Source organism: Epargyreus clarus, unplaced genomic scaffold, assembly GCF_041222505.1.
Source record: "Epargyreus clarus isolate Ecla_fem2 unplaced genomic scaffold, WU_Ecla_fem_2.2 ptg000006l, whole genome shotgun sequence".
NCBI lineage: Eukaryota > Metazoa > Arthropoda > Insecta > Lepidoptera > Hesperiidae > Epargyreus > Epargyreus clarus.
This window is the reverse complement of record NW_027332214.1, coordinates 12,173,050-12,189,467: the sequence shown is the minus strand read 5'-3', so window position 1 is coordinate 12,189,467 and position 16,418 is coordinate 12,173,050. Positions and strand designations below refer to the sequence as shown.

Here is a 16,418-nt window from a genome sequence, read left to right as displayed (position 1 = left end):
AACGTGCATATATATTATGTACAAATAGTATGTAATTTGTAGGTGTAATTTCCATAAAGTGCGAACGTTTTCGTATTCTATGACTCCAAGAGTTACATGAATATGATGAAAAATTTAAAATGCAGGAATTTTGAAGTGAATATCGGTAAAGAAAATAATAATAAGACTAAACGCCTCACACTACGATTCCCTGTGTCGTGGGTACCATGGATACACAAAGCCGATTGCACAAACACCCAGACCCAGAACAGATATCTAAATTCATCATTCAGATATGTTTCTGGCTGGGGTCGAACCCGGGACCCTTCGCGCATCAGACCGGTATGGTGACCCTCTGCCACGCGAGTCGTCAGTGTCTCAAGGTTGTTTATTTTGTGTAAAGTACGATTTTGGTGAATGGCGTAGTAATAACAAACGCTAATAGAAAAATCCCGCGTTACGTGAGTATGGACGTGGAAAAATATATGATTAAACTCTCATAAAGATTTGACGACACTTTCTTCGTAACAGTATCTAATGATACAAGAACATGTAACTAATAATTTTCTTTAATCAAGAAAATGCAATATCTCTGATGATAGTGGAATGCATTTATAGAAATGAGCCAGCAATGATATTGCATTCATTACAATCTGATCTAATTTTTACCACGCTTTTACTAGCCTTTATTATATGTAAGTACGTATGTATGTAGATATTCATGTAACGAAATCTTTGAACTCGACCTTACCCACTTTCAATTGTGAGGTTAATTCAAATTTTTAACAATTTCTTATCAAGAACTGATGATAATAGGTGCACGATCATAATAAATTTGTCCTATTGTCTTCACGATTAATGATTTTCGCTCCATCAATTGTTATGATTTTTTAATAATTGTATTCCGAAATAAAGAAAAGTTACAGGGGGTCAAAAATGGGCCGAATTGCTTCGAGAAACGAATGTTACGGCCGTGCCGCTTCTTTTGGCTCGACTTGGCGGAGGCACTGCCGTGCCTCCAGTTTACTCACAAAATTCGTCCAAAGCCCCCTAGTTAGAGATGGCAGCTGCGAGACTTTGTAGGTAACTTTTATATTTTAATGGAATAACATTTAAATAATTTAGTTCTAGAATCCCCATATTTATCAGATAGCGCACGATTATTCATGCAAAATGGCGCATTGTTTTTTGAGAATTGTTGAAAGTTATTTGCTATACTTACCTAATTAAGAGACGGTAATAAAAATAAAGAGTATTTATCGTCTGTGTATGTTCATGACTAATATAATAAAAACTTAAATACCAGGCTTACGTTTCGTTACATAAAATGAAAAACTGTATAAATAACGGAGATTTGAATCGAGTGATAAAAACTTTATGATAAAGATGTGATAAAATATAGTCTACAGAATATTCGTTTATGAAATTGAAGTAGGAAACAAGTGCGTAGTCCATCCACAGACCTGTATTTGTTTTGTACCCAACCTACCTGATTGCTACTCAAATTTTATAAAATTATGCTATTGAGTTGCAAAGTTGAAGGCTACATAGTGTTACATAAAGCATAATTTTATTATCATGTTATGTTATTGTTTAGAAATAACTAAAAATAACTCTACAACTGTTTTATATAATAAAGATTTGTTTGAAGTAGATTTCATTATTATCTTAGGTTCTGTTTGGAAGTCCTAATTGCAGGCACCAGACTTTCCTGTTTAATCGTGATCTGCATGTAAAAATATATCACTTTCTTTACTAAAAACGAAGGTATACATACTCGTAATGTGCTCTACATATTGTTCCTAAAGATGTGTGAATTAAAACTTGGCCGACGGTCTTCGGTATTTTTCTTATTTTTTTTTTATAATATAGGAGTAGCAGACGAGCATGCAGTCCACCTGATGCTAAGTGGCTACTGCCGCCCATGGACATGTGCAATCAAACCCAGATAGAATTACATATTCGTACCTGAGGTCAGCCACAGATGCACCGCTACCCCTGAGGACTAAGCTGGAACGCCTCGGAAAAGTCTGTCTCCCTTACCACACCCTTCACACGGAAGTCACGGAACACAGCCGCGCCTAACACTGCTGTTATGAGGCAGAAATAGGTGTGGCGGTGGTGCCGCCGGAGTCGAACCATAAAGGGTTCTACCACCTTCAATATATAAATGGTGCTTTAAGTAAGTCAAAATAATTCAATCGCTTCTATTTTTATATTATAACTGTCATAAAATCGATAATAATATCATAATAAAATTATGCGTATTTAATCCTACTTAGATATCGACAGATAAATAGTATATTTTTAATTGTATAGTATTTATAGGTATTATTTACTTCGAACGTAGGCAGCATATTTATAATCAACATTATGCATATAAAATAATGTGGCAGAACACGTGATTAAACAATGTAGGGCCAGCTATGTACCTAACTATATTGTATACCTATGTACCATTCTCGTATGCATTACGCAGAACTGAATTTGATAGCGCATCGGATACCATTTATATTCAACAGTTTGTGTATGTTTTAACAATGTACCATATGACAACAAAGACTCAAATGTGTATACGTGTACCGTTTACAATTGAGGTGCAAATAGTTCGTTCATTAACGTTGGACTAATACATAAATAATGTTGAAAAGGTCTGGTGGTGTTCATTCCATACAACTGGTACAGTATACATTTTACATTCGATTTTTGAGTGATAAACATGATTTTTTTTAATACTAATATTATAAAGAGGAAAACTTTGTTTGTTTGATTGTAATGAATAGGCTCAAAAACTACTGGACCGAATTTAAAAATTCTTTCACCATTCGAAAGCTACATTATCCACGAGTAACATAGGCTATATTTTGTATGAAATATATTTGATAAATAGATTTTGAGGCGGTACAAAGTTTGCCGGGTCAGCTAGTAATAGATATTTTATAGCATAGATTTTTGTATTACTCAGCCAAAACATATGTAGAGTCAAAGTTATTTGCAACAAGCTTAAGTATAATGAAGTACTTAATGTTATTTTATACACAAAAGAAAATATTTTTGAAGTACCTAATGTATTGAAATATTAATATTTGTCCTCTTTAGAAATATCAAAATGTTAAAATGATAGTATATATAATAATAATACCTAGAATCAGGATATTGTAGTAAAGACGTATCATTTAAGATGATGTAACGTTTAGTAGGTAATCTTACAAATGTTTTTGGATTTATATCGGACTTCTTTCCTGTTTACGATTATAGGCAGTTGTATTATGTATACGAAGAATAATTTCACACGTTACTTGCAGATGCTAAAGATTTTTTAAAATTAAAGATTTTATTAAAATAATATCGTTTTCACAAATTGTTCACTCGTAGACATCTGCAATAGTAAAGTCAATAGTGAGTCACATTTGTTCCAATTCCTATAATAACATTATAAAATAAATATAATTTAGGTAAATGCTAAGCTGTTATCTTCGAAATGTGCTTCGATACAAGAGAGTTAATTCGAGTGTAAAACAACCTTGACCGTTGCCGTTGCGTTTGTCCAAATGCATTTCCAAGATCCAAAATTATCAGCAGATCTGCCGTCAAACGCAGTATAAATAAACCTCGGAAATTTCTTTGTACCGTAAATTCGTTTACAAGTTATTGACCGGACGTACAGCATAAATGTTTTATGCACTTGGCAACACTACAGTTTGTTATCACAACGAAAACTGCGTCATATTCGAAGCGTTTAAAGTCCATATAAGAACTCGAAGAACATGTTATCTTTTTGGAGGGTTCCGTTCGTTTCAATAATTTCAAAATACGCATTGCTTTTACGATTAATATTACATGCTTCTCAGCATGCAACTTAGCGGAAATCGGATTGGACATTTCTCATAACTCTTTCAAAATGTAATCAGCGAAATACCGATTAATCTTGCTTCGTTGAAGATGGTAAATTGTTAAATAACATGATAAATTGTTTTTACTGAGAACTTACAATGAGTGAAAAAAAAAGAATATATCGTATTTCTCTTCTCTTATTCGTATTCTCTTATTCGTTTATTTAAAAAATCAATAAATTTTTTTGGCTTTGCAGACAATAACTAATTCTTTTTTTTTATAATATAGGAGTAGCAGACGAGCATGCAGTCCACCTGATAGTAAGTGGCTACTGCCGCCCATGGACATCTGTAATCAACCCCAGTTAGAATTACATATTCCTACCTGAGGTCGGCCACAGATGCGCCGCTACCCCTGAAGACTAAGCTGGAACGCCTCGGAAAAGTGTGTCTCCCTTACCACACCACAATTCGAAGAAGAATGGCATTATTTAGGTCTAATTTTCGTTCAATGTAGGACACTGGAAAATTAGGTTAATGGAAGTTGACGTACCCCGAATATCTAGACTAGTCTCATGGGATTAACGTGACCTAAAACTTGTAGGTCATTCCACAATAATGGTCATCATTAGATCCGGGTCAGTTACTATTTGCTGGATAGTTATTATGAACATTCAACCAAGGCTTTTTCATGATGTTCTCCTTTAAATGAACATAAAGCAGTAGATAATGATTTGTTGTTAAAACAAGCGGAACGAGCATAAACGGACATGAATTTGGTACTTCTGTTTTATGTATAATGATTAGTTAGAAATAAGGTGTTTGGTCGAGAATTTTTAAGTTACGGAAAAAAGTTTAGAAATCAGAAACACTAGTTAGAATGTTAAATTGTAACAATGATGACTTAACATCAGGTGTCCTGCTAGGTTGTTTATTGCATGTCCCTGTAGTCCCGGGACTAGAATAGGGCTACGGTATCCCCTGCCTGTCGTAAAAGGCGACTAAAAGGGGACTTCCGTGGTTGCGGGCGGCAAGATTGGGAGGTCGAGCCGTCCAGCAAGCAACTCCGGGAAGGACGGCGGTATGGGTGGTCGCATATCGTCGTAAACACCAGACGGTGTGGTGAGTCCTGAAGCTCATCTAGGAGGAGTCCGAAGGGGCAACGCGTTCAGAGGACTCCGGTTGCGTTCCGTAGGAGATCCCGGAGTCCTCTTGGCAACCCCGTGTCGCTCCCACGACACTGGGTACCTTTTGAAAGTTTCCCCCTCGTAAACAAAAAAAAAGGTTTAACTGTTTATTGCAGTTCATAAAACAACTTGTACAAAAATATGGACAGTGTTTTGTTTGATGCTAAGGGATTCATAGAGAAAATGTTACAAAGGGAGATAATAGGAGTCGCACACGTGTTGCAGTGATACTTAGCACATGTGTTTTACAATTTATCGCCATACGTGCCTACAATTATTATTTATACTAAAACATTATCTTTCGTCGTACTAAAAAGCAATCATAAGTAGGTATATCACAGAAACACCTGACTTTAGAAGTTAATATTTTCAAACTTAGAATAATATAAAATAAACACGTGTGAACTGATAACGATAACGGGAGTTTACGATAACGGGAGGGATTGACGCAATGATCTCCAAACCGGTCAGGAATGCACTGGGTTACAGGTTCGATTCGGCCATAAAAATGTATTTTAGAATTAACCAAATTTTAGAAAGCATTTCATTGGTAATTATTTTAAATTTCAACTCGAATGTTACTCCGTTAGAACGATGTAAAATAAAGTAAGTTATAATTTGATTATGTCATATCTGTATGCATGTGCTGATGTTGTGTGCATCTATCAGCCTTTATCGTGGACAAAGACCTCTTTTAAAAAGTTTTTCATTGGCAAGCATGGCAGTAAGCACATTCAAGTAGAAGTTTTTTTCTGTCTGCCAGATATGTAATCAAGCCCAGATAAGATTAGATTCCTACCTGAGGTCGGCCACAGATGCGCCACTCTTGAGGACTAAGCTGGGATGCCTCGGAAAAGTATGCCTCCCTTGCCAAACACTGCACTGCACTACAGTGAGTTTTACCATCTTCAAAACCAGAAGTGTTTAGTAAGTAGAATTTCGATGTCATAATCTGGAATGTTTATTTGATAAATAAACGTGCTAAGAACATACATATAGGAAATAAACACCATTAAAGTGACACGACTTCCAACACGAATAACCTCGGCCGTGTAACCTTTGTTTAAGGTTAGAAAGGGTAGAGATAAGGTATAACGCATTGCTCATAACACACTCTATTTCTAATTAATATTAAGTGCATACTAATTAATAGCTGCTATTTTATTGATATGTTCATCAACATATGTAATTATATGTATACAAATCCTACACGTCGTATGGATGTGTTTTAATGGTACCTTTTTTTTTGTTAACAAGGGGGAAGGCTTCAAAAGGTGCCCGGTGCCGTGGGAGCGACACAGGGTTATGTGGGACTCGTACCGCACTAAAACCCTCCCTATGGCAGTCCTCAGTGCTGCGTAGAGGACTGCGGGATCTCCAACGTAACGCAACCGGAGTCCTCTTGGCGCGTTGCCCCGTCGCCCAGGTGAGCTTGATGCTCACCACACCGTCTGGTGTGCACGACGGCATGCGACCACACATACCGCCGTCCTTCCCGGGGTCGCTGACCGGGCGGTTTGAGCTCCCGCTCTTGCCGTCCGCAACCCCGGAAGCCCCCTTTTAGTCGCTTCTTACTACAGGCAGAGGATACCGTAGCCCTATACTGGTCCCGGAACTACAGGGACCGTCTTAATGGCACCTATATCTGTGTTAAGTCAGTAAGTTAAATATTTAATGGTCATAGTAGTCTTTGTGGTTCAACTGCTGCGGCATCACTTCTGTCTTATAACAACAGTGCTAAATTGACATGGACCTTTTATTCCATCTTAATTGTATAGGTACCTATTAGTAGGATTAGTGGCTAGATACTCTAAATTCAAAACGAAATGATTCCGTAATTTCGAGTACGTAGCCATTAGATCCATTACTGCAAATTAGTTACAAAGTATTCATCTTTTGTTAACTTCATTATATGACATTTCCTCTTACTTTATGACCTTTTGCGGATGTGGAATACTCGGAAACTGAATAGAGTAGTTCCGCTGCTTTGTCGGTCTGTCTACATCGTAACAATTGAGGAAATACAGGACCAATTGAGTCGAAATTTAAGATGAGAGCTAGAGTTACTAAGGAGCAATAGTTTGTAGTGTTAGACGAGTTAAGGACTTCTTTTTCGTGATCATACAGCTTATTGTTTACCAGAATATTCTTAAGGAAAAAATATTGTAAGTACTTGGTAGAGTTAAAAAGAAATAAAACCCCAATTTAAGGAATGTAGAGTTGCATTATTTTTCTAAAGATACTTACTAGATTAAATACTTATTGAACTCAAAAATGGTGGCTAAGTTTATTGAAGGAAGTACTATACAATACATCTTATACATAAAATTCTCGTGTCACAATGTTAGTTACCGTACTCCTCCAAAACGGCTTTACTGATTTTCACCAAATTTTATACCTATGCATATTGAGTAGGTATGAGAATCGGCTACTATCTATTTTTCATACCCCTAAGTGATAAGGGTTGTTCACCCTTAACATTTTTTATTTATATGGCAACACAACGTTTGTCGGGTCAGCTAGTAATATATAAGATATACCTAAATTTTACCTCATTACCTAATAATTTAGTTTAATGTATAAAAATAAAGTGAATATTTTGTTATAAAGTGTACACTTATATTTCTGCTTGTTTATTATTAATTTCACTAATTGTTGTAATTATCTACATTTAAAAGTCATTTGACTAATTGGCTAAAGAATTATCTGCGTATTATCGGATTATTGTAGAGCGATGGTTTCGATCCAGTGGTCGGCAAGAGACAAAAGGGCGTCTAGGATTTATTTCATAATTACCAATTTATTGATGGCTTGACAGCAATTCGCTGTCAGGCAGTGACTAGAGCGCGGGTGGAGGGGCATGTAGGGTCGGAGAGGCAAAGTGAATTACATACATCACGTGAATACAAAAGTTTCATTTAAAATTCTCAAAAAATACGAGTATATTCAACTTTTCTATTCTAATGTTATATAAGGTAAAGTCACCTAATGCCGAGGGGTTCTGAAATTGGCACCATATTCCGTGGTATTTACAAAAACGGCTTTTATAAACTATTTACCAACTCATTTTTAATAAAAAGTATGTTATTTAATAGAGAATTTATCACTCTATTGTCATATGGCTATCGTAATAGTATTATGTGTTTGGTTTTTTAAATAATCGCATAGTTTTGCATTAGCATCTCCATCAAACGTATGCTTCATACATTTTGGGCCTTTTGCACGTGAATGTCACGATTTATCAAATAGTGTTTTTTTCAATAAATTTGCATGTGTGTGATAGTGTTTCGATGAAAACATTATATTGATTATATATGGAATTGATAACAATTAAATATTGTGCTTATTTCTTAACAGATAAGAGTAAAAATAAGTTTAAAAATACAGCGGCATTAGGTGCCAAATATTTTGGGCCGTCCCTTAAACCGAGGTATACCACGGAATAGCAATTTCATAGAGTTGTTTTTAATTTCAATTTTTGTAGTTGTTTTTATGAATAAGCACGTCTTGCTTCAATTTTGACAAGTTTAATACTCAATTAATATCGAAATCATTTTCCGTGGTACTGCATTGTACTGCATTACCTAATTATATAGTATCAAAGATGACCTATCTATGTACTTTCCTAATTTCTTCTATGGTACAACTAAGGAGAGAAAATGAAGTCCATTCGGATATGGATGTAATATTGAACAAGTATTGTATATTATTATGTACATATTTTAATAAAGCATCTTTCTGCCTCTAAATTGTGTAAAAGTCTTTTATTATTTAATAATCGGAATTTGGAAACGTGATTTTTAGTTATGAAACGCTATTCCGATGTATATAAGTCGGAATTAGGTTATATGGGCACATTAATCCGCGGCATAACCGCAAAATACTATACAGGGTGTTTAAAGTTTTATCGGTTTTTAAGAATATTTCTATTGTTTGTATTAGTAATTAGCTTAATACTAATTAATGAAAAATTAATATTGTAATACGATTTTAATATATATTTAAATAAGTTTTAGAACATTTTATGACGTTTTCATTTGATTAAATTACTTAAAACGAAATAATTTTACAAACCTCATGACGATATTCCATATTATTATTATTTCTGGTGTACGATAATAAACCCTAGTATTAGTACATGAAGAAGAATGTCCAAAATTGTATTGCAGATGCACGAATTGACTGCAGTTAAAAAAAAATACATGATATACATTAGTAAAATTAACCAGTCAAGAAACTATACTGTAAAAAAGTTTTATTTCGGCAGCTTCCCTTTAATCATAGTTAATAACACTTTTAATAAAGCTACTATTTAACTAATAAAAAAAATCGAAATTGAAACTAAATTGGATAAATAACATTTATTTTTATACACCATGTAGCAGTCGTTCTATCTCTTTCACTCCCTTATTTTGTATACTCGGAATTAGGAACCAAATACATCGGAATAAGGATTTTTACATCGGAATTAGGGTTTTCTGACATGGTTCATATTTATTTAAAATACACATTTAAATCAATATTTCATCGTAAAATGTCGGGTCTATTTTAAGAGTACAGATAATAAAGCTTTTGATAAAATTATCTAATTCCTTATTAAGCCGTAGCAAATGCTTAATATCTGACGCTCTTTCTAGTTTTGGTGAAAATACCGCGGAAATAGGTGACTTTACCTTAGTCTTTTAATATAATTTACTATTGAGATTTGTTAAAGTGCTTTTTTTTAATTAATTCAGTTTATTTCTTTGTACCTACATTATGGTTCTTGCTAACAACAAAAAAATCAAAGTCCCTGGTCTAGAAAAGGTTGAAAACCCTGGTGTAGAGCTTGAATACATTACCAAAGATGATGTGAGTGCGTGAATAATTTCCGAGTGATTTTCCCTATGTATGCGATTAGACAAGCGTCTAAGCGCAGTATCCAGTCTAGGTTTTGCGACTGTATGAATGGAGCTGTCAGCACCTATGTGCCAGCGAGTTTGTAAACACATTGCCCTAGGGCTGCCTTCTGTGATGCTTATTGTTGAACTTATAATATATCTTTTTGAATATTGGAAATTGATATAATTCTTCCTGATTTGACCCTAAAGGCACCATCGGGACGTCTATTTCTGCGTATTTCTAACGGTAGTGTTAAGCACTACTTTGTTCCTCCTTGAAGGATGTGGGTAAGTAAGGCATGCTTATCCGAAACGTTCCAGCTTAATTATAACATCTAGTATCATATGGGATTGATTACAAATGCCCCTGGGTAGCAGCAGTCACTCATCATTATTATTATTATTTGCCACTTCAGTATTATAAAAAATGTACCTAGATTTATATTTGTTCTCGTTGGAAGTAGGCTGGCAGAGACTCGAGAATTCTAAGAATGACCTTCAATTTCGTAGTTCAAAAGGCGACCTCGAGATTATTGCTAATACTTGGCGAACCAATTCCAATTCCAAGTTTTATAGACTTATTCAATACTTTGTACTCTAATTACTTGATTTTGTTTTATTACTTTTATACTCTATAAAAAGAGAACTGCCAATGACTTAACTGGTAATGACGTTTGACGCTTTCTACACTCAGACTTATAAGTCATACAATAGGATCCACCATAGATATATTATCCTACTGACGTGGGGATCCACTGTGTCGTGATACCTTGGACCAAAGTCAAGAAGATAAACATGTCATCTCCGTTGAAAACTATAATGAAACGAATATCCAGTAATACTTCATATAAATATAATAATAATCTAATATCCAGTAGCAAACGCTGCGCACGTCCAAAATAACGTGCAAATAAATATGAAACGATAAACAACCATACGGTTTTATAGTATTTCGTAATTGTAGTACGAGATAATTTATGTCGGTATGTAATACAAATAGTATATATTTAATACAAATACGTAAATACAACATACTTTACTATCTCTTTGCTCTTTGCATTTCAATTGATCGTTTGTTCTTTTATCAATAAAAATATAAGTCCCTACAATGCCCTATACATTAATTAAGAGTATTAATTATCGAGGTTTCTTCAAATTTTCAATAATGATCAAATTATAATCACTAGTCTATCACTAGGCAATAGAATTCTTTAACAAATAATTTCATCCAGATTCATTAAAAACTAAAAATGTCAACCCTATTTTTGTCATGGATTAAACATCAAGATTTGCTTATCGATGTCGGCTGCATGTGTCTTATGCGATTCTATTATACACATTGAATAAAGTGGTATCGTACTGTTAGTAACTTCGCAGATGGCAATTGTATGGTAATGTTTTTATAGTTGGACACTCACACACTTGGACCGAAAATAAAGATAACGTTTCGTGGCATTGGCATTCATGCCGGGCAACATGACATTAAAGTACAATTTTTATTCCGCATTGAAGCAGCGTATGTGTAGAGTATGTCCGGTTTCGTTCAGTTGTAGGGGAGATCTGTGCTCAAAAATGGAATATTAAAAAGAGTTGGGAGCTATAACATACAGAGGTCATCTGTCTTTTTTTGATCTAAGATGACATCATTGGAAAGAATATGTACCTAATTAGAACGTGCGAATTGTGTTGCGTATAAACTATTAAAATTATCATTTTTTTGCTGGTGAATTTGTAAAATAGGCACATTTCTTGACAATTTAAATAATGTTATTATCCAAAATTTGAAATTTTATTGTTCATTTGAAAGAGTTATTTTGTAAAGTATTCTTTCAAGATTCAATTGATTTTATTTGAAATTTACTATATAGAGCAGAGAGATATAAATATAAGAAATATGGTAGAGAAAAATAGTTCGACCGGGTATCTACCACCACACCCTTTTCTAACGTGAAGCAGTTCTGAGTTTCGGTGGAAGGTTGTGGATGCCAGCTGTTGTGCATGGAGTTGGTCACAGGTGTTCATGGGCTGCAGAGGCCACTTATCATCACTTGACTGCAATTTCATTTACTACTCCAACCTCTAAAAACCAGTTTATGTAGTTTCTTAATGGAAAGAAACACGTGTAAAATATTTACTGAATATTATCTTAAGATTTCCAAAATAAACGAATAAAATTAACACTGTTTTGTCACTTCTAAGGATTATACTTACCTCTGTCCTTACAACCATTTGCAATGTAAATATGTGTTAGTATTATTAGCTTAGTCTGGTTATCAATGTGTGCTATGTTCTACATAGTAATGTTTCTTATGATAACGATATTTTGCGGAATAAATCCTATAAATGAATATACAGAATTGACTTCAAAGTAATACCTAGTAAAAATATATATCCTACTTTGACGTGAATGGCTGAAATTGGCGAGTCCAATAAAATCTGCGACTGTTAACAGTCAATAAGAATGCCGCAGCAGAAAAAGAAGACAAATTCGCAATATATTTAAATTCTCATCTAGCAAGTGGAAATTAAGGGAGATAAAAACTTAGAACAAAAACGATTAAAACATGACTGAGACGCAGTCTATGTGATGGCAAATGCCCATAGAAATCGGTAAACAACCTGACATGTCACGAGGTTCCTACATGACATTGGACACAGATGTCTTCTAATCTTGTCGAATCCCTGACGACTAACTTGGAATATCTGGGATAAATATGTCTCTTTTAATATTTTTACCCTTGTATTACCGACCCTTTATGCTTTTGAATTTAAATAAACACAACCAGATTTATCGAAGTCTGCTTTTCGTGCGGCTTTGTCCCTAACATGAGGTGCATAATCGTAAGATATTTTGTAGATGTCGAATAGTTTTAGTAGAAAGTTGTACTGTGCTTTTAACTTAAAAGGTCGACAAGTATTACGTGCATTGCAACTATAGTGTTATCAGAATTCGAATTATGCACATTTGAACTATTATATTAAATGTTCAGAACTTAAATACATAATTATGTTGCTTTCTGGTCCTTCTTGGTAATAGGCCTTTTCTGAAAATGGATTTAATTTCCGTTTTATTGTTTATTCACTAAAAATCTAAATTTACTAGAATTTTACCTCCTGTCTACCTCCGCGTTTGATCATTTGACCCTCCTTGCCAAGTATCATCAAAACAAATGATATGAGCCCAAGCTCGAAGGGTTTCCTAGTGAACATTAAAGAGTTCCACTTTTGACCTGCTCGCCATCATCAGATCAGACAATTACAAGGTGACGCTAGTATAAAGTGTGTGAAAACATATGTTAATTTGGGTATAGACCCAGCAATGAACTGAAGAATATACATCAGACAGACAGAAAGGTAGTTTCTGTCAAACTGTTGTTCAATCAGGTGATCTGCAGATAGCGTGTAGTTGCACTTAAATGTTAAAAAAAAACCTAATAGTCACGATTTAAAAATTGTGTAAGAGACGAACATTTTTATTTATCGGTAAACATAGATTCTAGTTTGTTTTTGTGTTCCATAAAAAGTCATATTATAGTGTTAAAATAGGTAATGTGTGTTCCTATTATTCTAAAATAAACTTTACGACTTAAGTATGTTCCTACCTACTACCTATCTGGTGTTTACATATAGAAACCGCAACTCAGCAATTAAATATAATATTATATTTCGACTATGTTGAGTGCATCCTAATATTATTAGTAATAATAAGGACTTCCTAATATTATTATATAAGTAAATACAGTTGCGTCTCCCTTACCATATAACATAATAATGATTTATGACACGTAAAACATACGCGAATGGAATCATAAGAATGCCTAATAAATTATGTATAGTGATGTCGTATATTACTTCGCTGATAAGTACACAAATATTAATACGCCATACAAATATATGCTTTCAGTATGCAATATCTGTATAAGTATAGGTAGTAGTAAATAATAAAATTAAATTAATTACTCACTAAGTTTCTAGACCGATAAATGCACATTTATACTTAGCAATAACAAATATTATGTTATCGATTTATTTTCAACCCTGTTAACGAAAACTAGTAGCTGTGAAAATAGAAAAAAAATTGGGTTTCAGTATTATGCACTTACCTTTTATTATTTTCAACGCGACTTGTACAATATAATATTAAATTGTCACTCAAGATTTAATTAACTACACTGGCACAACAAAAGCAAAAACCATTGCATTTAAAAAAATAACAATGAGTAATAAAGTTCGCTTTCGGATACGGAAATGAACCGCGTTAGAAATGGCGGCAAGAACGACCATCCGTGTTCACTCCGAATTGTGTACTGATCGTGCATCTGTGGTATTTTGCACTTTTCTGGTTTTAATTTCATTGTGTCGCCGAGCCGATAAGATATGTGAAGGGATATGTTTTAGTGATAAGAGAATTAAGGTTTAACCCTCTCTGGTCGATATTGTGTCTATTTTTGAATCCACCGGTATCATAACGTAGTTTTTTTTTTGCAGAAATATTTGTAAGATGCATAAAAAACGAAAATTGCGAACATTTCATTTCTATTTTATTTTACATGATATGTTCTGCGCCCTCTTGTTAGATACACATAAAAACTCTTAATTCCCTTTCGTATGTGGTAGCTACTATGTTTTAAACGAATAAAATTAAATATAAACTAGAATCGTGTAGACAGATTTATTGTAAACCGTAATATATTATTCTAGCAGCTTCCGCTTTGGTTCATGGTTGCCCAACACGTGCATATGCACAGTTAAGTCAGATTTTTTACACAAGATTCCAAAATATTTTCAGAGTTAAAAGTAGGTTAAGACGCCCTTATAAATTCCTATACCAAGATTAGTTTGAACACAGACATTGTAATACCATCCATATTGTATTGTATTGTTAAGAAAATAAATATTTTACATGACATGTAGTATTGTCAGTTATAGTAATAAAGGCATAGATACTCGTATATTATCCTACTGACGTAGGGTATATCTATGAATAAAGGAGTGTCTGGGACTCAGCTGACATCCATTTGTTTTACAACGATATTTGTTTAAGTGTGATCATCTGGACCTACAACTGAGTCGACAGTCGGCAATAGTCGGCATAATATGAACAATTTGGGCCCACAGAACTCTCTTGAATTGGTATCTTATAAGTTATTATTTTGTATTGTATACGAAATATTGTATTGTAATTGTTGTTAAATTAAATTTATCATCAAGTTATCTCTATATTTCCCTAGGTATGGCTTTATGTATTTACTTATACCAGTGTAACAATAATAGATTACACCACGTTTCTTGTTCCGTGGATTACACAATTGCTCAACTATTGACGAGTTTTATATATTTTCTTTCAGTTCAATCACTGCCAGTCTAGATGTACCTACTATCTAATATAAATTTATAAATGAAAAAATACAACCCACTTATGAATGAAACAAATTTCCGATTCGATAACCTCGTACAGTCGTGTTCAGAAAAGGATAATGAATCTTTACCCCATAGATTAGTAAAGATTACTCACTCCTAACTAGAAAATGTACCCAGTGTTGAGAATTGAAATAGTTGCGTAAAAAATTTTTGCTACGTCTCCGTGCTAAAATGTCCCTAAAATATTTGAAATAATTATTTATTTATTATGTAAATTACGCAGTATTAGTTACTTATTCGTAAATTTTCTCTAAAAATGGTTTTATTTGTCAAGAATTCAAAAAAAGACTTACTAATAAGCCGTTTGTGGCTTCATTCAACTTCAAGGCGGCGAAGTATCTTTACTAATCTATGCTTTACCCCCAGATCTTCCAACACAATACGAATGTACATTTTTCCAATAAATTTGTGTCTAGGAAAGTATGTGAAGATTTAAGGCGAAATTATATTATTTATGTTATGGGTCATTCTGTAGGTTCTAGTATAAAAAAATTAACGCTGTTTTGTACCTTTTTCAAAATTAAACCAAATAATACAATAAACATTAACCGATTAGGTTATTCATTAACCAACAAATTGTAAATAAAGATATGTTTACATACTTAAAGGTGATTTATGATCATATACGAGACAATAAAAATATTTATTAAATTTAATTATTAAAAACAAACGACATGCTTAATGATAAGCAATATATAACATAAATTACTATTTAATCACATTATCACTAACCGCTTGCCCATGGACATAGGCTTAGCGACAAGCGACGCGGTAAGTGGCGTGATTTTTGCTAATGACGTGTTCCTACGAACTGCGATATACAGATATACTCGTAAGATATACAGATGTACACGTATATATGTATTACCAACTTAATTAATCTTACCGTTATGTTCTGGAAAACTTGTAAACATTGCGTTACAACACGATCCGAAATTATCTAAATTTCACGCATTTTGTATAGTTGCAATATGGTTGCAATATAAATGTTATATAATAAGATACTTTTATTAATGTTCTAGACGACTGTACTACACATTTGAACAAATACTACGATGTCAATGCACTCGATAGTAATCGAGTCATAATGATAAAAGAGCGTAAATAGTTGGTGATAG

The 16,418-nt window shown here is 33.7% G+C and overlaps 1 protein-coding gene across 1 annotated transcript in view; it reads right to left on the bottom strand.

The window, feature by feature from the left end:
* The window catches only part of LOC140742979 (b(0,+)-type amino acid transporter 1), a 39,603-nt gene extending 25,417 nt beyond the window's left edge, over positions 1–14,186 (bottom strand). The window contains exon 1 of the mRNA XM_073074100.1: positions 13,983–14,186. The gene's annotated coding sequence lies outside the window, so the exon portion shown is untranslated. The remainder of the gene's footprint in view (positions 1–13,982) is intronic.
* Between the last annotated feature and the right edge of the window lie 2,232 nt (positions 14,187–16,418).